The sequence below is a fragment of the Rattus norvegicus genome, chromosome 1, assembly GCF_021556685.1.
Source record: "Rattus norvegicus strain SHRSP/BbbUtx chromosome 1, alternate assembly SHRSP_T2T, whole genome shotgun sequence".
NCBI lineage: Eukaryota > Metazoa > Chordata > Mammalia > Rodentia > Muridae > Rattus > Rattus norvegicus.
In genome coordinates, this window is record NC_141534.1 from 14,688,409 (window position 1) to 14,713,299 (window position 24,891).

The 24,891-nt window shown below is 42.3% G+C and overlaps 1 long non-coding RNA gene across 1 annotated transcript in view; it reads right to left on the bottom strand.

The window, feature by feature from the left end:
• Window positions 1-1,534: 1,534 nt before the first annotated feature.
• The window catches only part of LOC148006849 (uncharacterized), a 56,877-nt gene continuing 33,520 nt past the window's right edge, over window positions 1,535-24,891 (bottom strand). The window contains exon 3 of the long non-coding RNA XR_015644701.1: window positions 1,535-2,169. This is a non-coding gene — a long non-coding RNA (uncharacterized LOC148006849). The remainder of the gene's footprint in view (window positions 2,170-24,891) is intronic.

Consider the following 24,891-nt stretch of genomic DNA (forward strand, 5'->3'; position numbering starts at 1 on the left):
TCAAAGAGTTCAAGCTTTAGCTATTTGGAGGATCTGTCATAGATCGATCTCTTTCCCAGCCCCCTTCTCAACACTTCATGGCGCTGTGGTATAGGGTACTCTAGGCTCATTCAGTATATTCTCTATAGTTCTGGTCCCTTTTTTGAGAGAACATTTGAAACTGAGACCTCACACTATTTTGATTAGGCCCTGGCAACTGACCAAGCAACAGAATTCATGTGTGTATATTATGCCTATTAATATTTCCTTTATGACCCTCTATATCAGTCTACCAATGAATTCATGTTATCTTTAGTTCATATGCATCATATGATCATATACACAGATCATTTAAACTTATTCCTCTTAATTTGTACCTTCCACTCCAATAATGAGACACATTCATGGTTTAGTCATTAGTATAACTGCTTTATGCTCCATCAGTGAGAAGACTGACTCCCATCATCTGCCTCCAATGTACTGAATTTCTACAGTACAATGTTCAGGCCATTGTAGAACACACACTTTCAAACAAAACAGCCACTATCTTCTTCACACAAGCTGCATTTACTCTCAGTGGTCTGTCAGAATTGAACTTGAGACTTGATGTTCCCTCATGGAAGGATAAAGTGGCAAGTTATCCAACCCTCACCTGACTTTCCAGCCATTCCTCAGTCATTTGTATGCCATTCTGTCCTTGTTGCCCCTGGCCTTGTGGGCTAGGTCGTCAGAATGTGCTAGAGTGTATATAAGCTGGGGAAGGTCTATTAGAAAGAGGCTCCATCTGTGTAGTATGGAGAAACCCTCAACAATGCTGTTTGAAGACATTTCAGTGTGGCTGCTTTAGGGTCACCCAGGCTCCTGCCAGCATCCCCTTACTCGTCCTCCATAAGTAAAGCCCAATAAATTCCTCAGTGTGAACTACACTGGAATCTTCTTTTGGTTGTCACTGGGGCCTTATAAGGGTTAGTTGCTGTTTGTGGCTCCCTAGGGAAAGGATTCTCACAGCACAGACATAGCAGATAGACAACTATCATTCATCTGTTTTCCTTTTGAGGACAAGTTTGTCAGAGAGTACAACTACCTATATGCACTTCTTTTGTCTTACAGAGTGACTTTAAAGTTATGCGGACTATAAACACACATCCCTTTTGATAATTGATTTGCCTAACTTTTTGTTTTACATTCTGCATACTTTCCTGGGATTCTCTATAATCACTTACGTTCATTGATTCATTCATTTATATCCTTTATCTCTGTCTCTGCCATACACTCCCATCCTCTCTCTCTCTCTCTCTCTCTCTCTCTCTCTCTGTGTGTGTGTGTGTGTTTCTCAACCAGTGGTTAAAAAATTGAGTGATTCAGCCAGGCTAGCATTGCAATTTACGACTAAGCCCTTCAAACCCAATGCACTTCTAGAAACTTCGTGTGAAGCACTGTGGAGGCCACATGCGTGAATTATATAGTGAGGTTGATGGTGCTGGTTGAGGGAATGGTGGAGCTGTTCCCTTGCACGAACAAAGAATTGAATATTAGGAAAGACAGAAGCCAGGGAAACAGTGAAACTAACAGCTTTATTCCTTTAGGATAGGTGGTACCTAAGGCTAGAATTCCTCTAAAAGGCTTCTGGCTTAGGTATTTTTATAGGGTCCCTCTCCCCTCTTCCTCTATAGTTTGAGCTCCCACACCTTGTCTTTTCTTCTCACAATGTCTTCTGGGAACAGGAAGCCTTATGTCAAGAAGCCGGCTCTCATTTTCCTTGTCTACCTATGTCCATCTAACTTGCCTTCATTCCCCATCTCAGAGATCGACACCACTTATTGTCAGGAAAGGGGGTGATGACCGCTCTAGCTGCTTCATGCTGTGAGGGGGCGTAGTCCAGAGGAGGTGTCGGTTCAAGAGAGGGGGAACTCCTATGAGGCAGGCTCCTGGAACTGGTCCTATTTTGATAGGCAGTCTATATCTGAGGCTCCATGTAAAGGGTCAGATGGCCCTGTAAAAGTAGAAGAGCTGAAGGAGAGGAAAATACTAGAGGCCAATTCATTACAAACAAAATAGGTGACTGTTTTCGGAAAAGGTCCACATAGTAGCAACTGATCCAAGCTGGTCTGGAGAATGATGAACCCAGGATCTGCTTTCAGACACATTGGTAGCTGTTGGAATCACAGTGAGGGCTTTGTCACATGGCTTCTAAAGAGGGAGAGAGAAAATCATTTCAACTTGAGAACCAAATGGTAGTTAAAAGTAGGGAGATTGTCTCTCTTGGTTGCAGGTAGATAATGTGCTGAGATCAGCCAAAGTCATGACGTTTTATATCTGGGCAGCATTTTTCTTATCAAGAAGAAAATCACTAATGAGAAATGGTTGTCTAAACAACATCTCATATGGTTTTAAATCTAATGTCTAGGGAGTATGGTCCCTTAAACTGTTCAAGAAATAGACCAATAATTTCATATTTTGGTTATACTTTCCTGCTGGGTGTTTAAGACCATACAGGTGGACAAAATTAACTACATTTATTTATTTTTTATTGTCAAGGCCAGTTGAAGATATGGTCCTTGGGGTCACTTGAGCTTGAGAGCGTCTAACCTTTCTTTTACAACTGTGTTCATTTTATGTGAGGGTAATCCTCAGGCTTAGCCATGGCTTCACTTGGAATCATTTTATGTGAGGGTAATCCTGAGGCTTAGCCATGGCTTCACTTGGAATCATGGAAGAAAGATGCATGAAGGGTCTGGGACGGACCCTCCTCTCCGGACTGGACAGTGGTTAGAGTATACTGCTTGGAGTCTCCATGGCCTTCCTAAACAACAGAAAAGGTGATTCCTCACAGCGAAAGAACACTTTGTGAGAGATGCCTGTTGAACCTATTTGACGTCAAGGGGCAAGAAGGAATATATTTTCCTTTTTAATACCTCTAACCACATTAGTATGGTCTCCAAGTATGGTTATTGAACACCCAGGATGCCACTGACAACCAAATATTTAAATACATTTTGATTAAATAAACATTTTTGTTTTTAAACAGTCTTTGTAATTGTTAGGGAGAATAGTTCATAACTCCATTGATTTAAACAGAGCTTTGACATCAATGTAATGAATTCTGACGATTTACATACCTTTTATCATTTGCTCAGACCCATTTAATTTGCTTAAGCTTTCCAACTTTCTTTTCCATCATGGAAAAATATCCAGGCATTTTCTGAGACATAATAACATTAACAAGTCAATAATCAACAAGCCTAGTTGTGACAATCCTTTGAAATTTGACACAGCAATCCTTGGCAGTTGACTTAAAAGATAGTGCTATGTAATAGGACCTTAACAAGAGAAAGTAGAATTCAAAGCACATACTCAATAAATTAAAATTTCATGTGTGCATACTGTTAAATTATGGGGCCTGTTAAGTTTTCAAGTAAACCTTATAAAAACACAAAGCAGTCTTTATACAGAGAACACACATCTTCAGTGAGAGAGGCCTAGAGCCATTCACTGATGATAGGGCAGGGGTTTTCTGAAAACAAACTGGTCATAGTCCCAAAGATCATCAGGGTAGCAAGATCTATGGCACAACCGGTGAACATCTGCAAGGATACTCTTCACCACTAGGATCTACTAACCCTAATGCACCCCCCATCTATTGTTCTGGGAGCTTCCCTAAAGTCCACAGAAGTCCTTATGCACCACAGGAATCTTCAAGCACCTATCAAGCTTCACCTAGGAAGAAATCAGCTCATCTAATTCTCAACCCAGGCCAGGGTCTGCTTACAGAGGAGAGTATGGATTGGATCCCTGTGCAGAATTTTTAAATGTATAAATATACACACACTAGGTGCTCCTTTTTAAGATTCTTGGGCCCAAGATATCACAATATACGAGGGCATGGTCTTGGGGAGCCATTGCTGATGACCACCCTTCTGTAGACAAAAGAAGATACATTGGAACACCTTCTAGATCTTGGCTTCCTCTCCAGAATGCCCTCTCCAGAGTTAACAGACATGTGTATGGGTACTTGTAACCTCTTCTGACTCACTAGCTTCCATGAAAGAGGCAGCTTGTTCATGGCATTTGCTCTAAGGTGAATGCCCAACGTCTCCTGCAAGGCTATCAGAGAACTCTTCACACACAGCAGGGCCTCTGAGAAGCCAGGGCTAGGGGAAGGAATATGTGAGGATGAGGTATCTGCAATGTCAGAACTGTCACCCACTCCACAGTCCAGTTAAGGGAAATCCTGTTCCTGCCACCACCATCCTGTCTCACATATGACAGTAACTTTTGAGGCAGAACATTCATATTTCTCTTGAGAGCTCTAAGTAAGAGCAAGACAGACCTCCGTAGCCATGTAGGTTTCAGAAAAACAGTGAAAGCCCCTCAAGGAAGCCAATGCCCAGGAAATCTTTCTTATACAGAGAAAGAACTTTACCTCATAGCTTACTCATAGCTGCCACCATTTGAATTTCAAGCAATTTCCAATTTGAACTCAAAGGAAGCTTGCTGATGGAGCCAAGAGTATAATGTCAGCTGACTTATTTCAGCTATGCTGGCCATTTTGCTTAAGCAGATTCTCTTACTGGCCTATAGTTTCTAAGTAGATGAGGTGGCCCTCTGATGAGCCCCAGGGATCACACCTGTTGGCATACCTTGCACGAAGATTGTACTCTTTTGCTATAATTCACTGCCTCATACTTGTTCAAATTTTTAAAGACTGTGTTTTGGTATTTCTTTTGCTTTCTTTCAGTCTTTTTTCCCCTTGTAATAAATTTGTTTGTTTCTAATAATGTTTTAGATTCTGTGGAATTTACTACAATTTGGCATTTAGTTAAGTTTGACTTTCTAATATTGTTTGGTCTGAATTTTAGTTTTCATTTTCTGGTTTTGTTAAACTTTTTGTAGTCTCTGTGTGGTTTTGGATTAGGTGTTTTGGCTTTTTCTTTGGATGGTGTTCAGTTTGGAGTTTGGGTTTTTAATCTTAATGATTTTTACATTATTTTGGGGGTGTACCCTCTCTTTCATTTCTCTCCTTTTCCATTTCCTTTTTCCCTTTTCATGTTTCTTTTCCCCACTTGACATTCACAACACTTCTGAACTAGGATCCTTCACCTCACTGGACTGTGAGCTGGTTTTTGGACTTAATGGTCTGAGTTTTTGTTTAAATGTAGTGTTGTTTTTCTAAGTTTTAGTCATTTCTTATGCCATTGGCCTTCATTTCTTCTGTACTTTCTCTTTTTGAGGTAGCATTCCTACCTACAATGTACAGTGGCAGTAAAGAGGGCAACATCAGGGCCTAGCACTGTGCCTATCATGTTTGAGGAAGACATAATCACTACCCTAAATATTTCAGGCCAAGGCTAACCTAGCTTACCACCGACTCACAGGGGAATCAGTCACTGTGAAAGCTCTGGTGAAGCAGGAGAAGTGGTTCCAAACCAGCGATTGCAGAGGTGGTCATTGTGAGGCTAGTCAACCACCATAACATAATTTCATTCAAGTAATCAAATAGAACTTTTTAAATCATGGGAGTGACTGAGGAAGAAAAACTATTTCATCACATCCAGAAGACCAGCATCTTGAAAGAGGCCAAGAAAACATTCCAACAGTTCCTCGTTGCTGTGGGCTGTTGCCCTGGTGAAGACACAGCTCACAGAGACCTGAGTTCACTTGTTAGTGGAATAGGAGAAGGGTAAAAATAATAAAGCCTTATGTAATTGCAAGATTCAAGCCTGGTGCAATATTACAGTTTGGTCCTTACCCCACAGAAGTCTTTCTGTGCCTCCCTTATGATGACCCCAAAGTTGATATATAGACCTTAGGTGTCCTTTTATATTTTATAGCAACAAGGGGCCACCTTACCAGAACTCAGGAAACAAGTTCTGCAAATGCAGTATGACATCCCTATATCACTTTCCCAAAGACTTAATAAGCAGTAGCTCACTATTAATAATGAACGCTAAGCAGAAGCCAACTGTACAAAACCTAATGAGTCACCCATGGCTATGAAAGACGATGAGGCTTTAACAAGTCACTGTGATGGAGAGACCAGCTGCCAAGACTCTGAAATTGTGGCAGCCATGAAAGATAATGGGTTTGATACCCAAGACATAAAAGATCTTTTAACACACAAAAGCTTAAAGAAACCATGGTCTTGTACCATCTACTTTAGGGACCAGGCATCAGGACAATGGTTATAAGATCTAAGCAAAGATTAGGAACTCAGGGGTGACATCTTTTTCTTCTGCTGAAGACCCTGACACTTTCTCTCTGTACCCCCAGAAGAAGAGCCCAGTGACCCTCTCTTTGGATATTCATGTTATGAACTGATAAATACCAGTGAGAGCAAAGGGGAGATAAATGCTTCTGTTCTGCAGGAGAGGACACCTATTCTGAGCAGAGCCCAGAATGATTGAGCCATATATTTATTTACTAAGTAGCAGTGTGGTATACACAGAAGAAACAAGCTTCTCCTACAATTCATCAGAGAAGGCCTTCCAGAAGGCCTTCCAAAGTGTCCTGGAACACATTGGGACATCAGAATCTAGTTCAGGCCAGCCCAAGGACTGGAAGGGAGGGAGAAGGAAGATTAGGGTATGCCTATTAAGAAGACTGTGCTGCTACATATGACCCTCCAAACCCTCATCTTTTTCAGATTTGTCAAAGGAGAGTGTCCCCCAAGAAATGAGTGGGTGAGGTGAGATTTATAAGAACAACAGAGAGGAGAAAGCCAGGTATAACTTGACATTAGGTTTTATCTCATGTCCTTGTCTATTGGTAAACCAGAATTGAAGCACATTGGAGGTTATATCTAGATGCTAATCAATGGTTAAGTTATACCCACCACCATATTTAACACCTCAAAAGTTAAATCCCACTGCATGTTTAAAAATGCATTGCGATAGTGAATTGTCATGTGCTGTTTATGGTCATGAAAAACTAGATCTGGAAGACGAGTTTCTCCCCATTCCCACTCTACAAACTTGAGACCCAGCTATGTTTGCCTCAAAGTGTGCTCCAAGATCCTTGTCTGAGGTTGGGTTGTCCCCTCCCCCCTTAACTCTGGGACAATCGAGGAAGGAAAAAGTTAAACAGCTCAAGAGTAAAAACTGTCTGTGAGAACAGATAGATAGATGGTGATCTATAACAGTTGTCACCAGGTTTTTTTTTTATTCCTTGATATAAAAATGTCTGCAGTGGGAATGAGAAGCCAAAGTTCCATTGTGGGTGCCCATTCATGAGGAAAAAGCTGGCTGCTTCCTGGGGACTTCCTAGTTCATTTCAGCTGGGATATGTATATGACCCCCCCCCCATTGGATCATGTTACATTTCCCTTAATTGGGCTAACCAAGTCATCTCTGAGATGTTAGCAAACCCCCAATTTGAGTTTTTCTTTCATATTTGCTTCTTCCATGTTTTATTGCTAATAGTTTTTTTTTTAAATTTACAATTTATCTACTATGTAATAAAAACTCCTGTAAAGCTAGAAGCATGGGTATCATCGATCATAATGAGCAATTCTGCTTGTGAAGAACCTAACAATATTAAACTGGAAGTAAAGAGTAGAAAGACATTGGGAGAAAGGTGAAGTACTCGTGAGGAGGGAGTTGTACAGGGTGAGAACAGGAAGTAATGGGGAGAGAAAATAAAGGTCAACAAATGAGACAGGAGGACCCAGCTTAGACAGCGATGCAGAGCAGGGTGACCACAGTCACTAAGTCATGTGTCTCCTTATATTTAAAGTGGTCAGCCATGGTATGTTGAGCCCCATGACCCTGAAGTCATTGTGTTAGGGTCAGCTTTATGTGGACACACAGAACAAGCAGGTTCACATGTGGGAACCTGAGGCTACTATGTGTTCTTCATTCCAGGATTCAGGGCCTTTCCAGTATGGAGGAGGGAGTTAGCAAATGGTAGAGGTTCTTCATAGGGTATTCTAGTCATCTATAACTCTAACCCCAAGGAATTCATTGTGAAAGGAGAGCGAGCGATAATAGCGGCCCCACTTGAAAGTTGAAACAAGTGTAGACTTTTAAAAATAACCCTGGGAACTGAACCCAGGTGAAACCCCCAGGTGCTATTGAACCATAATGTCCTGCCTTCTTTTCCAGCTTTCTCTGCAGTGCAGATGAGGGATAGGGGAGAGGGCAGCAGACCTGACTGTAAAGCTTCCCTCTGTCCAGGGAAGTGTCTTGCTGTCCTTTCTTCTCTGGGTTTGACAGGCCTTTCCCTGATTGATTCCTGTTCTTTACCCACAATATATGCACAAGGCAAGGAGCTCCTGAAACTATATACATATAGTTCTCAGTTGGATCCTGCCTCTGGCTCCCTAACTGTTAAGGAAGATTGATGACTCCATAATCACACTCATAGGAACACTAATGGAAGAAAATGGAGGAGGGAAGATTGCAGCTTTCCTAAACACCTAACACAAAGAGATCAAGACCCAGTCCAGTGCTCCAGCTGGAGGAAGCAGCCAGGTTCCTGACTCAGCCTTCAACACTTAATCTGCAGCCACATCCTGAAGGACCAACTCCTGCAGTGGGGACTGGCCTACTCTTCTGCTCTCTGAGACCTTCTGAATCTGAGACTTGGTCTCCATAGAAGACTTCTCTTGATTAGCTTTCTGAGGTGGACTGGAGCTTATAGCTTTAACATTCCCAACTTCTTCTCACTGGCATCCTGCTGCTCCAAATGTCTTAGTTTCCAATTTGAATGTCTAATGTTCTGTTTGAAAAGTGGCATCTGAGCTGCAAATAAACTCCCATTTGTTTATCCACTCTTCACTGTCTACTCCATTCTTGGAGGGACAGCAAGACAAAAGCCTGAGGTAAGTAACATCAACTTTCTCAGTCAGAGATTCCCATCAGAATGATCCCAATTAATTGCAGGAATCCCAGGTCAATGGGACTACATTCAGTGAGGATTCTAACCAGAGGAAACTCTAGTAAGTATGAACTAAAATTGGCATGAATACCAGTCACTGAGAACTATAGTCAATGAGGACTCCAGTCAGAATGAATCCCTGTCAATATGAAGTGAGGCAAGAAAATTCTAGTCAAGGAAGATTCAAACCAAATGAGAAGCCTAGTCCACATGTATCTCAATTAACAGGAACTCCCATCAATGGGATTTCCATTAACATAGATCCCATTCAGTTATGACTCTATGGTATGGACTAAGCACTCCACTAAGTGCTCCACAGACTCTAGTCAGAATGACTGCAATCATCTGGTACTTCAAAAACCCACCCGAAACTCCTGGAAACAGGCTCACCTGTGGTCATGCCAAACGACTGTTCCTGGGATGTTTCCCCTTGCCTACTCTTCTCTGCACTTCACAGTGGTAAGAGATACAGAATGGCATGCTTGATGCTTTGAAAATGTGTTTCTCACAGGTTTTTGAGTGGGAGGGATGTTCATGAAAGATAATTACAGATTCTCTCCTGCTTCCTCCTTTCAAAGCAGCCACCATTTTTGTAGTGGGTTCTTGCAAGTTGTGTTGGGAGTTAACTGAAATTGCAGAAGAAAAGGGATGCAGAAGTCTACCTAGGTCCCTCCAACAGTGCCGAGTAATTAAAAATGCATCTGAAGGTTTCATGCTCTGAGCTACCTGCAAGAAAAGATCTGTGTAGCTTTCAGACCCTGATGGACATGGTTAGCAATTACATGAGTAACCACTTGTGATGTTGTTATCAGATAGTTTTACTTCTTTAGAAAGATATATAGGAGCCTGACAAACTTTTGTAGACAATTGTGTATTAGAAGTCGCAGAGTGGTATAAGCATGGCCTCTAGCATTCCTGGGGAGTCTATTTGGCTCCTTAACTGCATCATGCAAGAATGTTATTCTCCTGTCAACATTTTCTCCTTTTTGGATACATGCCCAGGATAGTCCTTCTTAAGCCCAACAACAGATATGGATATTTCGGCAAGCTGAATCCTTCAAGAAGTGTCCATCAAACAGCTATATTCTTGGGTGGGAGGTAATGTGGCAAGAGAGAAGTGAAGCTGCCCCATGTGACAGTATCGATCCTGCGGATACCTTGTGCACTACAACAGCCTACCCACCAAATAACCACCTTGGAACTTCTACCATCTTGTCAAGCCCCTGTACTACTTGACAGCTCACAGATCCCTTTAATTTTTTTTCCATCTGCACAATGGAGTATAGCAACTCCCCTGCCTGAGATGATTTGGGGAGCTCTAACTCATGAGCACAGAAGTTCCAGGTCAATGTGGGAAACTGAGTTCTACCCCACTGCTGCCAAGCTCTCCATGGCCATGGGCATCTAACCAGACTGGTTTCTTCCTCTAACACAAAGCACTTTCTGCACACAGAGAGGCAGCATGTGAATGAGGTAGTTTTCTAGTCAGCTTTCATCAGAGAGACACAAAACTGGAGTTTGTCCACTTAGAACAGAGTGTGATGTATTGAGCTGTTTGTGGCTTCAGACCATAAATGGCTACTTTCTGTGGGATGCTGGGAACAAGTGTTAGGACAAAGTTGTTCTCACAGCAGCCCATAAGCCAAGAGTGGCTGGCTTTTGTGCAAATGCTGCTTTCCTGAGAATTCTCAAGCCACAAATCCATAAATGGATCCATCCAGTCAGTAGCTGGGAGTCTCCAGGACCTGATCACCCCCTGCAGGCACCATCTCTGCCCAATACTGCAGTAGGGACCAAGTCTTCAAATCACAAGGCTTAGGTCACTGGAGATCTAAATCCTCCCTCCTGCTTTGGCTCCCAAAAGTTCCTGTGCATCTCAGTGTACAATGTGCTTAGTGCCTCTTCAAAGGACTTCATCGTCTTTATAGTCCCAGATTTGCTTGAAAATCCTTGTTTATTGGCTCCTCTGAAACTCAGTGTGAACTCTTCTTACAACTTTCTATAAAATAGAAGTTATTGATGTCCAAGGTACCCAGGGTATGAATTCCATCCCCAAAATGAGAATCACAGAAAATAGTCAAGATCGTGTCTAGATGTAAACCTTATCAAAAGTCCTGGCTAGAGATGTCATAGGTCCCTGGAGTAAACAGAGTAATGTAGAGAGAATCTTTTTTGTATTGTATGGAAGCATCACCTGTCAATAAAAAGCTGATTGGCCAATGAGCTGAGGCATGAAATATGAGGTGGGAGTTCTGGCAGGGAGAGAACAACTCTGGGATTAAGTCAGGCAGAGAGAGAGGTTCTCTCTGAGTTATGAGGAGATGGGTGCATGAGACTGAGAAGAGGTTACCAGCCATATGACACTTATATTAGAATAAATGGGTTAAATAAGTTGTGAGTTAGTTGGGGAACAAGCCCAAGTTTAGGGCTTGACATTTGTTCACATACAATTAAGTATTAGAGTTGTTATTTCGGGAAGTGGACTGCAGGTGAATATGTCAGTTACAAATGATGCCCACCATGAGGTTCTTAGAAGCCAAGTTTAGAACTGAGAAAAAATTCTGGGTAGAAAAGTGGGGGAACAAAGCTACTTCCAAGAGCAATTTTCTAGCTGGGCAGGAGGAAATCTCTTTAAGAGGGTTCAAGAGGAGCTTGTGAGCTAATCCTGCTGGCAGGTGCTGGAGCTGTACTGCTCTCTCTCTCGGACCAGAGCCTGAGGGCACAGCAGCTTCTCCCAAGTTCATCATCGTTCCAGAGAAGGGTCAAAAGTGTGCTAGAGAGAGCTAGATGGCCCAATTCAGGTCCACACAGGGAAAGTCTTCAACTGTCCAGAGAAAGGAACTGACTGGAAATGGGTGGAACTTTAATGATCTGGCCACAGTAGCCTGCTGGACTAAACTCTGCTAAAGGGGAAGAGTTAGCCATCATAGACAGGTACTAGCCTGAGGTGCCTACAGATGATCCCTGGAGCTATGGTAGTACTGAAAAGTCCCAGATTTCTAAACTGGTAAAGTATTAAGTTTGAAAAAAATAATAGAGAAAAGAACCTGGGTATAAATAATCATAGAAAAATGTCTTAAAATTGGTAAAAATGAAGTTCTTAGAGATAGAATGAAATAAATTTAAAGAATTAACGGACATAGAGATAAGAGGCACAATAACACGGAGCTTTGGATTCTATATAATGCAATTTAAAGAGGTTTAAGGGTTGATAATCCTCATTTTAATGCTGATAGCCAAGATGGCTTCCATGCTTCTCAAAAAGGGGGGATTTTAGAGATATAAGAGAGAAAAATGAAAAAATAGAATTAGAAAATTTTATGAATAAAATGAGGAAGATATTAAGATGATAGAGATACAAGAAAGGGAAAAAAGTGATAAATGGAAATATCTTAGAAAAAATTAGAAAGTATAAATAAAATTGAGGAAGATACTAAAATAGAGATAGAGGAAAGAAGAACAGAACCTATATGATAGCTCTACCTTATAACAAGACTCCAAAAAGGCAGAGTGCATCTGTTAAAAAAAGAAAAAAACTAAAATGATTTTCCCAGCCTCGATAAGGAAATTAGGAGATGAGAAAAATCAACAGGGTTATCAAGAATTCAGGTGTCAACCAACAGAGAAACAGATTTTAAAAGATTTAACAAAACAGTAATGGCCATATGTCAAGTGAATACTTAATAACTGGGTCATGCAAAAATCATATAATTCTAAAAGATTAATGAAATTTGATGATAACTATCTTACAGTCTGGCCGTCAACTATAATGGCTGACATCGAGCAACAAAATGGGAATAGAGACATTGATACTGTCAAGGATCAGTTACTAGAAGAAGGTCCATATTCTGAATTAAGTACAGATAACCTTTATGATGATGCTGTCCTAGAACAATGCCATACGATAGCCTTAAATGCCCGGGACAAGGTTGAACAACAGGGGTGGGCTGAATCATTTACAAAGATAACCCAGGTTTCAAATGAATCTTTCACTGACTCTGTAAAGATTAACTACAGCTCTGAATAGAGCAATATCAGATCTAACTGCTAAAAAACTTAATTGGATCTTTAGCCTTTTGAATTCAGCTACTGCTGAATGCAAAAAGTTTCTTAGACCTTTACGGGACAGATCCCAACTGCTTTATGAATGGATTAAAACTGCTGTGAATATAGAATCTAATGCTCACAATTCAGCTATGATTAGACAAACAATTACAGGAGATATAAAAGCACAAAATGCCCATTACTGTGATTATGAAAGACCAGGTCATTCCCTAAAGGATTGTCAATAATAATTCTTAAGGATAAATTCATATAATAATAATAATAATAATAATAATAATAATAATTCATGGAGAAAGTTTCTTGTGAAGTGTAGAAGATGCTAAAGGAATGGACATAAGGCTCATAAATGTAGTTCATCCAAAGATATTTGAGGCAATTCCTTAATGTTGGAAAACTGGTTAAGTAGCTTTACTCAAGACCCAATGGAAAAAACATGAGCCATTCATTTCTTGTCCTCCAAAGAAAGACTGAAAAATAACTAGCAAAATCAAAGCCTGATAGGACAAACAGGGCTTAAACTATTTAACAGAGATAGAGCAACTACTGTGGATAAAATAAGAGTTTCTAAACACACACACACACACACACACACACACACACACACACACACACACACACAAATAACCCAGATACTTTGGCAAACTACTATGAATAATAAGAGACCTGAGTTAAAATTACAGTTAGATGGAATTGAAATTGAAGGATTACTGAACACTGGAGCAGGCATAACTTAAATATCACAAGATTCCTGTAATCCAGCTTAGCCACTTTGATGGATAGAGACAGCTCCTAGGAATTGAGATATTGTCTCAGGTAAACAAAAGTCTAAAATGAATTAAAGGTCAAATAGGAAAATTAAGGCCACGTGTAGCTAATGTGGCCATAAATCTATGGGGAATAGATCTATTGGTACAGTGGGAAACACAGATTAGAATTCCTCGAATTTCAGAGACAGGGTGTAAACAATGAGATAATCCTAATGAAGACATTTTAAAAAAATGTTATTGAAGACTGTTAGAGACTGTCCAAGCTGTCCATAACCAGGATACAACAGAGGCAGACTCTTCAACTTTATGTAGGGGAGCCAATGCTATAGCACTACAGTGGCCAACTGGCAAACCTTTTTGGATAGAACAATAGCCTATGACGCAAGGAAAGTTACAGGCACTAGAACAGCTAGTCCAAGAGCAGCTGGAGGCTCAGCATATAGGAGATTCTGCCAGCCTTTAGAATTCTCCTGTATTTGCCATTAAAGAAATATGGCAAATGAAGATGTTGACAGATCTGAGAGCAATTAATAAGATCATTTAGCCAATGGGTGTAGGGCGCCATCCTGTGGTGAACAACAGTACTGCGCATGCGCAGGCTTTGCACCTGGGATCAGTTGGCCAGTAATATGCTAATGAGGGAGGCAGCACCATGCTAATGAGGTAATTCATGATCTGCCAATCCCTGAAGGACAATTAGCATAGCCTCAGCCTGCTGTCTATATAATTTCTGCTTGAGGTCCCCCCTGTTCCTGTTCAAGAGAGCTATACAGTAAAGGCTTGTTCACAGAAGAATCCTGTTGCTGCACGTCGTTCTTGCTGGTGAGACGTTGGGTGCACGACAAGTGGTGCCGAAACCCGGCAACCAACATCGCCGGTGCCAAGGGGACCCTTCAGTGTGCTGAAGAGGATTCAGAACTGCGAGAAGGTAAATTAAAAGGTAAGCTTCGAGAGGCACGCCCCTTTTTGGATTTAGTCTTGCCGTGGAGGGATTGTTGCTTGTTCTTATAGTGACTGTTGTCTTCTTACTAGTTGTGTTAAAATGTGAGGACATAGTCAAGGCAGGACAGAACATTCAAGAGAGCATGTCAGAAATGGAGCGGAGTGAGAAATTAGGAGTGCGCAAAAAAGAAAAAGGTTACTAAAACAAAAGTGAAAGAGATACAAAAGGCGGAAGAAATGCCGCCGGAGGAAAAAATAGGCGTGCCCCAGAGGACTAAGTACAAGTCATCCGGAGAGGATACTTTGTATCCATTAAAAGAATTAGAAGCCTTAGAACTGGCTGGCAGTGACTCTGAGCAAGAGTTGTCAGAGTCCGAGGAGGAGGAATTAGAGGAAGAGGCAGCCAGATATGAGGAAGAAAGATATGGGCCTACGTGGAGAGCCACTGTGAAGAAACCGAAAGTTATTAATGCTGTGGTGACCTCCGCTCCCCCGCCTTATATAGAGGGGAAGTGTGAGTACTCTTTCTGTCCGCCTGAAACACAGCGAGCACTCAGGCAAATGTTTCCTGTGTTTGAGGACGATGGCGTTCGTTCTCATCAGCCCCTAGAGCACAAGCAAGTTAAGGAACTGGCAGAGTCTGCTCGTGCCTATGGGGTTACTGCTAATTTTACCATGTCACAGGTAGAAAGACTAGCAAGCATTGCCATGACTCCAGCAGACTGGCAATCTGTGACAAAGGCCTGTCTCCTTAGCATGGGACAGTATATTGAGTGGAAGGCATTGTGGCACGATGCTTGCCAAGCACGAGCACGCGCAAATGCAGCAGCAGGACAACCTGCCTGGACATTTGACATGTTAAGTGGACAAGGGCAATGGGCCAATAATCAAACTGCCTTCCCCTTGGAGGTATATGGCCAGATTGCTACTAGTGCTCTCAAGGCATGGAAAGCTCTAACTAACAGAGGAGAGGTGTCCGGGAACCTGACCAAGGTCATCCAAGGACCAAGTGAGCCTTTCTCAGATTTTGTGGCCCGCATGATGGAGGCTGCTGGTAGGATTTTTGGAGACCAAGACCAGGCCATGCCCTTAACAGTTAGTTTTTGAACAATGTACCAAAGAATGCCGCAATGCAATCCTCCCCTGGAAATCTAAGGGGCTGCAGGCTTGGCTGAAAGCCTGTAGGGAAATAGGAGGACCACTTACCAATGCCGGTCTAGCGGTGGCTATATTACAAGGACAAAGGCGGCCTGGCCTCTCTAGTAGAGGCATCACGTGTTTCCAATGTGGAAAGCCTGGTCATATGAAAAGGGAGTGCAGGAATCAGAATCCTGGCTTTAATCCAAAGAAAGTCCCAGGGCTGTGTCCAAAGTGTAAGAAAGGGAAGCATTGGGCCAATGAGTGCAGGTCAGTAAAGGACATAATGGGGAAGCCCTTGGATGTGTCAAAAAACATCCAACGGGGCCCCCATCCTCAGGGCCCTCAAATATGTGGGGCAACCAGCTCCCCAGTAACCTGGGCTCATCAAACTTCCCCAGGAGAGCCACCCTGGGTTCCGCAGGATTGGACCTCCGTGCCACCTCCAGAATCGTCCTAACCCCTCAAATGGGGGTGCAGCCTATCCCCTCTGACTTTCATGGCCCTTTACCACCCAATACAGTTGGGCTGCTTTTAGGACGCTCTTCTTCTACTCTTAAGGGATTGGTGGTACATCCTGGGGTTATTGATCAAGATTACGAGGGCCAGTTGAAGATCATGTGCTCCTCCCCACAAGGTCTCTTCTCCATTTCCCCAGGTGACCGGATTGCACAATTGCTTGTTTTACCCAGTTGTCACGCCCAGCTTAAATCAGGAAGTACAAAAAGAGGAAAGAAGGGTTTCGGCTCTACGGGCACTGATTCAGTATATCTTATGGTCGATTTACATGCTCGACCTACTCTGATCCTAACCATTGAAGGAAAGACATTTGAGGGAATTCTAGATACAGGGGCAGACAAAAGCATTATCTCCACTAAATGGTGGCCTACAAAATGGCCCATTACTCAATCTTCCCATTCATTACAAGGTTTAGGTTATGAAGCTAGTCCAACTGTTAGTTCTAGGCCCTTAAAGTGGAAAGCCCCAGAAGGACAGGAGGGTAGTTTCGTCCCATATGTTCTTCCTTTACCTGTCAACTTATGGGGAAGAGATATTTTGGCTGAGTTAGGGCTTAAACTTATGAATGAGTATTCCCTACTAGCACAGAGAACGGTGAAGGATATGGGGTATGTCCCAGGAAAAGGCATTGGTAAGCATCACCAAGGAACTACAGAGCCAATTCAACCCACTGCAAAACTCGATCGTCATGGTCTGGGTTTTTCTTAGGGGCCATTGAGGGGGCTATGCCCATACCGTGGATAACAGATGAGGCTGTATGGGTTCCTCAATGGCCTCTCTCCTCTGAAAAGCTGGAGGCCGCTCACCAATTAGTAAAGGAACAGTTGCAATTAGGACATTTGAAACCTTCAAGCTCACCCTGGAATACTCCAATATTTGTTTTAAAATAGAAGTCAGGAAAATGGAGACTATTGCAAGATCTTAGAGCAATTAATACACAAATGAAATTGTTTGGATCAGTCCAACGCGGTCTCCCACTTCTTTCTGCCTTGCCAAAGCAATGGGAGGTTATTGTAATAGATATTAAGAATTGCTTTTTCTCTATTCCTTTATATCCTAAGGATAAAGAGAGGTTTGCCTTTGCTCTGCCTGCAATAAATCATGTGGAGCCTGATGAGCGCTATCAATGGAAAGTCTTGCCCCAGGGGATGGCAAACAGCCCCACTATGTGTCAGTTATATGTACAACAGGCCCTGACTCCTGTCAGAGGGCAATATCCATCACTAATGATTCTTCATTACATGGATGATATACTCCTCTGTGGATCCAAACCTCAAGAGCTTGAGATAGCATATGCTGACTTAATTAAGCATTTGCAATAGTTCGGGCTAACTATAGCTACTGAAAAGGTTCAGAGATCGCTGATGGGCAAGTTTTTAGGAGCCGTTGTACATCCAGAAATTACTCCACAAAAAATTAAAATCAGGCAAGATCACCTACAAACCTTAAATGATTTTCAAAAACTTTTGGGAGATATTAATTGGCTGCGGCCATTCCTGAAAATATCTACTGCTGAGTTAAAACCTTTGTTTGATATCTTGGAAGGGGATCCGCAATTAACATCCCTGCGATCCCTGTCTATGGAGGCTGTAGAGGCCCTCCAAAAGGTAGAGAAGACTCTTTGTGAGGCTCAATTAGTAAGGATACAACCTGATGAACCTTTTGAGCTATGTGTTTTGCAAACTGCTAAATTACCCACTGCGGTGTTATGGCAGAATGGCCCCTTACTTTGGATTCACCCACAAGCCTCTCCGGCTAAAACCATAGAGTAGTACCCCTCAGCGGTGGCAAGATTGGCTATGAGAGGACTAAAAGCAGCTGTAACTCATTTTGGTAAATATCCAATAAAAATTGTTATACCCTATACTGCAGAACAGCTCCAAGTGCTGGCCGCTACAAATGATAACTGGGCAATGCTTGTGTGCATCTTTTCAGGGGTGTTTGATAATCACTACCCCAGGCACCCCATTTTGACCTTTGCAAAATGTCATCCCCTTGTGTTTCCCCGGGTTACCAGCATGGAACCCCTTCAGGCAGGGGATATTGTTTATACGGATGGTTCGAAAACTGGTTTGGGTGCTTATGTGCATGATGGTATGTAGGGCGCCCTCCTGTGGTAAACAATGGTACTGAGCATGGGCAGGCTTTGCACCTGGCATCAGTTGGCCGGTAATATGCTAATGAGGGAGCAGCACCATGCTAATGAGTTGATTCATGCTCCGCCAATCCCTGAAGGACAATTAGCATAGCCTCAGCCTGCTGTCTATATGAGGCGAGTGCTCTTGCTGCTTGGGTTCCCCATATCAGCAATGAAGGTGTCCTGCAATAAAGGCTGTTGACAAGGATCCAATGGTGTTACGTCTTCCTTGCTGGATGAGGTGGACGCGACAACTGGTGGCCTGTATGGACACCCGAGAATATTCTCGTGGATCCAGAAGTCTTCAGCTTCAGGATGGCGACGTCGGAAAATTCCCGGATAAGGGAAGATAAGGTTCTCTGGAGGTAAGCAGAGACGAAGAATAAAGTTCTCTGAAGGTAAGCAGAGAAGTTGAAAGCCTTGGTATAGAGGCCGAGAGGTTAGTGAAGTTGAAAGCCTTGGTATAGAGGTCGAGAGGTTAGTGAAGTTGAAAGCCTTGGTATAGAGGCCGAGAGGTTAGAGAAGTTGAAAGCCTTGGTATAGAGGCGAAAAGGTTTGGGAACTATGGCAATGTTGTTTCCAATTGATCCTTTGTGGGTAGGACTTGTAATTTTGTTACTTTTCTTCTTTGTGTGGGATAGAGAAGCCACAGACAGCAAGCTTAAGCCTGGACCAAAACCTCTTTGGCGAATGGTCCCTGCCTGCTTGGAGGATAAACAAAGTGAGGAAGCCATTAGGACAGGTCAGAGGGTCCTTGCAGAGCAACAAGAAAGTATGTCAGAGGGAGAAAAGGTCTCGAAAGAAAAAAAGAAAAGAAAAAGAGATAAAAGGAACAGAGAGAAGGCAGAGATAAAAAATGGGGTCAGTGTAGCTTTTGTTGTGGCTCAAGTTGAGGCTATTGCTAGGTATGTGATTAGGCTCTGGAAACCTCACAGAGTCATACTGATCAGATTTGATAGAGGTAGACCGCCTGAAAAATTTATTCAGGAGAATCAAACAAAAAGATAAACTTTTGTCTTGAGAATTGTATAAAGTGACTTGGATTCCTGGTCTCAAGGAGATTTAGCAGGTGACAAGGTGCTTCTCTTAAAAAAGCAGTTTCAATCAGCGCTTGGAGTCTTGCACCTGTAGCTAAGATATGTGTAGCCACTTCAATTTTGTTTCTGATTGGTTTTAAATGTATAAATATTCTCTACATGCCTTGGTTATGGACTATTGGCTTTTAAGTTATTGGATATGGTTAAAAAATGTAACATTGGTAACAGAAAGTTGACATAAAACTGGTAAATTTGGATGGAGTCATTTTAAACAACATGTGGCATGAGCCAATCTAGGGAAACAGGTCTAAATTGGGATGATATTTTTATGGAAATCTTATCGTAGAAACCAGGCTTCTAAAAGATTTTAAGGCAATGTCTCTTTATTAGGGTATTGGAGACCGCACCATCATGCGTTCATATGTAGGAATTGGCAGTCAAACTTTGTAGCATGAAGGATAGACTCGGTGTTTTGGAGACTGGATTTTGGAGACTAGATCATTTGTTGGAGGTTGAGTTTTGCTTTCCAACGTTGTGGTTTGCCCTGGAGATATCTGTATTTTGATGCTAATTCCACTGCCCCAAGGACAGCTGCCTAGTCACTACTCAGAACTCAGGTGACCTTGTGGTTGTGCACTGGTGTTACAAGGAGAACTTAAAGATTGTGATTAAGGATTGCCAGTGTTACATTGACTAACTCAAACTTATTTATAATTGAGAAAAAATCAAACAGGTAGAGATTGTTACAGGATTTACAAAGGATTGATGAGGTTTTAGAACTTGTGAGAGCACTACAGCCAGTTTGTTTACTCCAACTGCCATTTCAAGATAGATTTAGAGGACTGATTTTGAGTTTTCATTTCGTGAGCTTGCTTATAATTTTAGAGAGCCCATAAAGTGATGTCATTAAAAATTTTACAAAAGAATGGCTAACAGCCTTGTATTATGTGATTTTGTTGCTTCTTCAATGTAAGAAGTTAGAACTTAAATCTTTCAGTGTATATGGAAATTTTTACTACAAATCTTTGCTCTCAAAATGAGCTTTAATATTTGGGGAGTAGCTGTTACACTACTCCAGAAAAGAATATTTGAAACTAATTTTAAACTTCTAAGGATATGTTAATTGGCTAAGTACCTCACCTTACCAGAGGACTTAGGTCTTTGTTTGTTATCCTCATTGGAAATAAAGCTTCAGTTGTGTTAATACAGAATTGTAGGCTAGAGTCATGGAAGTATTTTAAAAAGAAACCTGGTAAAACATATCTTATTCCAAACAACAGTTAATTGGTTATTACAAAATACTGATATTTGGCCTATTACATATACAAATTTTTCAGGCAAAATTGATAATTTTACTCTTTGCATGCTTTTGTACTTCCTGTATATTTGTGCATGCAACCCATAGGAAATGTGCTTATTAGAGACAAGTTTTCTACATGAAATCAGTGAGTGATGATTTCAGTGTGAATTGTCTGACAACTCACCGTCCTTTCAGTGCTCTGGCTCAGACAACTAAACAAAACCATAGACCCAGCTCTTTGAAAATGATAATGGAGTTGATATGAAAAGAGGAAGACTCCATTTGCTTACTTTCAACACCCAGCCTCACCCTGCCAGCTCAGGGATTTCTAGTAAGACTGAAATTAGACAATATTTACAAGATTTGACATTTCTAATTAATGCTTATGTTTAGGTAAATAAAGTTTGTGAGGTGCTAGAGAGATGGCTTAGTGGTTAAGAACACTAAGTACTGTTCCTTTATAGGACATTTAAGAACTCAAACTGGATTGCCTGGACCCCTTAACGAGGGAGGACAATGATACTAGACAGTTTATATCTTAATAAAAAGGGGGAGTTATCCCTGTATGCTAAATAATGCTTCTTTTATTTCAATTTTAAAATTTGGATGCCAAAGTTTATGGCACCCTACAACTAGGCATACTTCTGCCTAGGTGAAATAGAAAGATCCACATATTGGCATGATCCTGTCCAGGTATTTTATATGGGGAAGAGGGAATGTTTGTGTTTTTTCTACAGGATGCTACAAGAGTATGCCAGCTGCCAGAGGTGGTTGCTGAGACTTGCTGATCCTGGTTGCATGAAGATTCAGTTCTCGTGGTTCCAGTCCCTAGAGTTAGTCCTCTGCCCTGAGAGGAAGATGGAAGATTCCCCCTCATCTTTTGTCATCACAGAGATTTTGGCGTTGCTGCAGTCAGTGTTATCGCTGCATGTGTCCCGCCCCACTGTGGCCTACGCTCAGACCCTCTGTGCACTGCTGCTTGCTGGAGAGGACTGGACTCCAGCCATTACTGCCCCCTCATTCCCCTGGTGACTCTTGCTGCCTTAACTGGTGTTGTCATTTTGCAGTCTGTAGCTTCACAGGAATGCCATCTGCGTGAAGCTGCTGTGGACTGGGGAACTCTGCCCTGGTTATGCAGATCTCAGACATGGTTCCATTGCCTGCTGGTTGTTCCAGAAAAGAATGGCTGATCTTGCTATTGTAGCAGCCATTACTGCTGCAGCCATTGTGTCTACAGTGTCTGGAGTTACCCTCCCCCAATCTATTGTTAGGCAAGCACAGTGTGTGAACTTTCTGGAGCAGTTGCTTCTAAATTTTATTATAGGAGCGGCTTGACTACGGTCCTTGGTGGTAGCAGCTGAGGAGAACCAGATGAGGTGCCCACCACTTATCGGGAGTGGCTCTGTTTGGTGCAGCCCTATGCTGTGGATTGGTATTCATGCTATGGTTGGTTTGCAAACTCAGATCTCAACAGAAACATGACAAGGTCATTATCACTCAAGCACTTGGGGCCATTGAACAAGGGGCCTCCCCTGAAATTTGATTATCTATCCTCAAAAATTAGTCGACATCTGAGTTCTCTGCTCTTGCACCCCATGGATTTGTGGATCCATTGCACTGGGATGAGAGAGACTCAATGATTCTTTGATCAGCCCTTCTACATCCCTGAAGTTTCCTCATTGCATGCGATAGGGTGATCATGATTTCCCCACTAACTCATTTTCTGGCTGGCCTCTTTTGTAGAGTTCGCCCTAGGTCGTTTAGCAGTTACTATCACACAGCACAGCGGTATCCAGAGACGGGCAACTTTCCTCATGCACAGACCAATCTAAGACACGGGGCCCAGTGGCGATAGGGTTACCCTACGACGGATAAGGCTGTGACATAGAGGAACGACCTAAGACAGGAGCCACAGCAGGTGGACGTAACTGAAGAGGCCTAGACCAGCCTCATTCTAGTAAAACAAAAAAGAGGGAGATGTAGGGCGCCCTCCTGTGGTAAACAACGGTACTGCGCATGGGCAGGCTTTGCACCTGGCATCAGTTGGCCGGTAATATGCTAATGAGGGAGCAGCACCATGCTAATGAGTTGATTCATGCTCCGCCAATCCCTGAAGGACAATTAGCATAGCCTCAGCCTGCTGTCTATATAAGGCGAGCGCTCTTGCTGCTTGAGGTCCCCCTGTCCCTGTTCAAGAGAGCTGTACAGTAAAGGCTTGTTCGCAGAAGAATCCTGTTGCCGCGTGTCGTTCTTGCTGGTGAGACGTTGGGCACGCGACAAATGGGCTCTTTACAACCTGGAATCCCACTGCCTTCCTTGTTACTACTTAAGGCATGGCCTATTATAGCGATCAATTTAAAAGTTTGTTTGCTCTGTAATACAGCTGGAGATTAGGAATGGTGATTCCTCCCAGGGCTCCCAGGGACGAACCCAGCATCCCAAGAATACACAGGAATGGACCTATGGCTCCATCCGTATATGTAGCAGAGGATGGCCTTGTCGGGTATTGATGGAAGAATGTCGGGCATCGATGGAAGAAGGGGTCCTTGGTCCTGTCAAGGCTCAATGCTTCAATGTAGGGGAATATCAGGGTGGGGAGGTGGAAGGGAGTGGGTATGGGCATGGGAGAGCACCCTCATAGAAGCAGGGAGAGGGGGAATTAGAGAGGGGGTTTATGGATGGAAAACCAGGAAAGGGGATAACATTTGAAATTTAAATAAAAAATTCAATAAAACAAAACAAAACAAAATTGCATTTTCACACTCCCTTTACAGGAGCATGATAGGGAAAGGTTTGCATTTTAATATAAAGTGATATCATTGGAGAGTCTTGCTGCAAGGAATGCTGAACAGTTGTACCTTATGACAATTTATATGACAGCCATTATAAATAATTCATAAACAATTTCCTCAGTCTATAATGTACCATTATATAGATGATGTCTTACTGGCTGATGATTCAGATACAAATACCTTAGGGAAAAGGTTTGATGAAGTTAAGAGAAATTTGCCTTCCTGGAGATTACAAATTGCTACTAAAAATATAGGAGATTCTATTAATTATCTAGGATACAAGATTCAACTACAGAAGGTACAAACCAAGAAAGACCAATTGAAAACTCTTAGTGATTTTCAAAAATTGTTAGGAAACATTAATTTGCTAAGTCCCATAATTGGATTAACTACTCAAGAGCTAAGTACTTTATTTCAAACATTGTGAGGTGATAAAAACTTAAAAATAGTTCAAGAAAATTATCAGCTGATGCTGAAAAAATTTGGCTCTGTTAGAAAAGAAATTACAAGATTCACATATAGATTCTTTGGATCCAAAGATGACTTCTCACATCCCTGGTCCCAGGGGAAACTGCACAGTGCCTCTGGACACAGGGATATAGGAACAGACAGCCACCAGTACCTGCAGTTCTGGTCTGCGCCCAGGATGGAACCGAACTAGCTCCCTGCACCCAAACCCCGTGGGGGAGAGAGCTGGACCCTCAGAAGTGTGGACACTCCTGAGAAATCAGAGGAGACTACCCTCTGCCCACAGTCCAGACCCAAGAGGGAATTACAGAGTGCCAACTGTGCCCACTGGATGCAAGGACCTAGGAGCAATCAGGGTCAGGACCCTTTGATTCCTGCCTGCATCTAGAGCTGGAAGACAGTCTCCAGGAACGCTGACACACCTGAAATCAGAGCACCTGTTCTCAGGAAAGGCTGAAAGAAAACAGGAAAACAGTTCTACAGGAGTGCTGACACAGAGGCCTACAGCAGGGTCAAGTCACTCTCAAGAACAGCAAGACAAGCAAACACCAGAGACAACCCAATGGCTAGAGGCAAGCGCAGGAACCTAAGCAACAGAAAGCAAGACTACTTGGCATTATCAGAGCCCAGTTCTCCCACCAAAGAAAATACTGGATATCCAAACACACCAGAAAAGCAAGATTTGGATTTAAAATCACATTTTTTGATAATGATGGAGGACTTTAAGAAAGACATAAAGAACTCCCTTAAAGGAGTTGTGTAGGAAAACACAAGTAATCAAGTAGAAGCCCTTAGAGAGGAAATACAAAAATCCCTGAAAGAATTACAGGAAACTACAACCAAACAGGTGAGGAATTGAAAATGGAAATAGAAA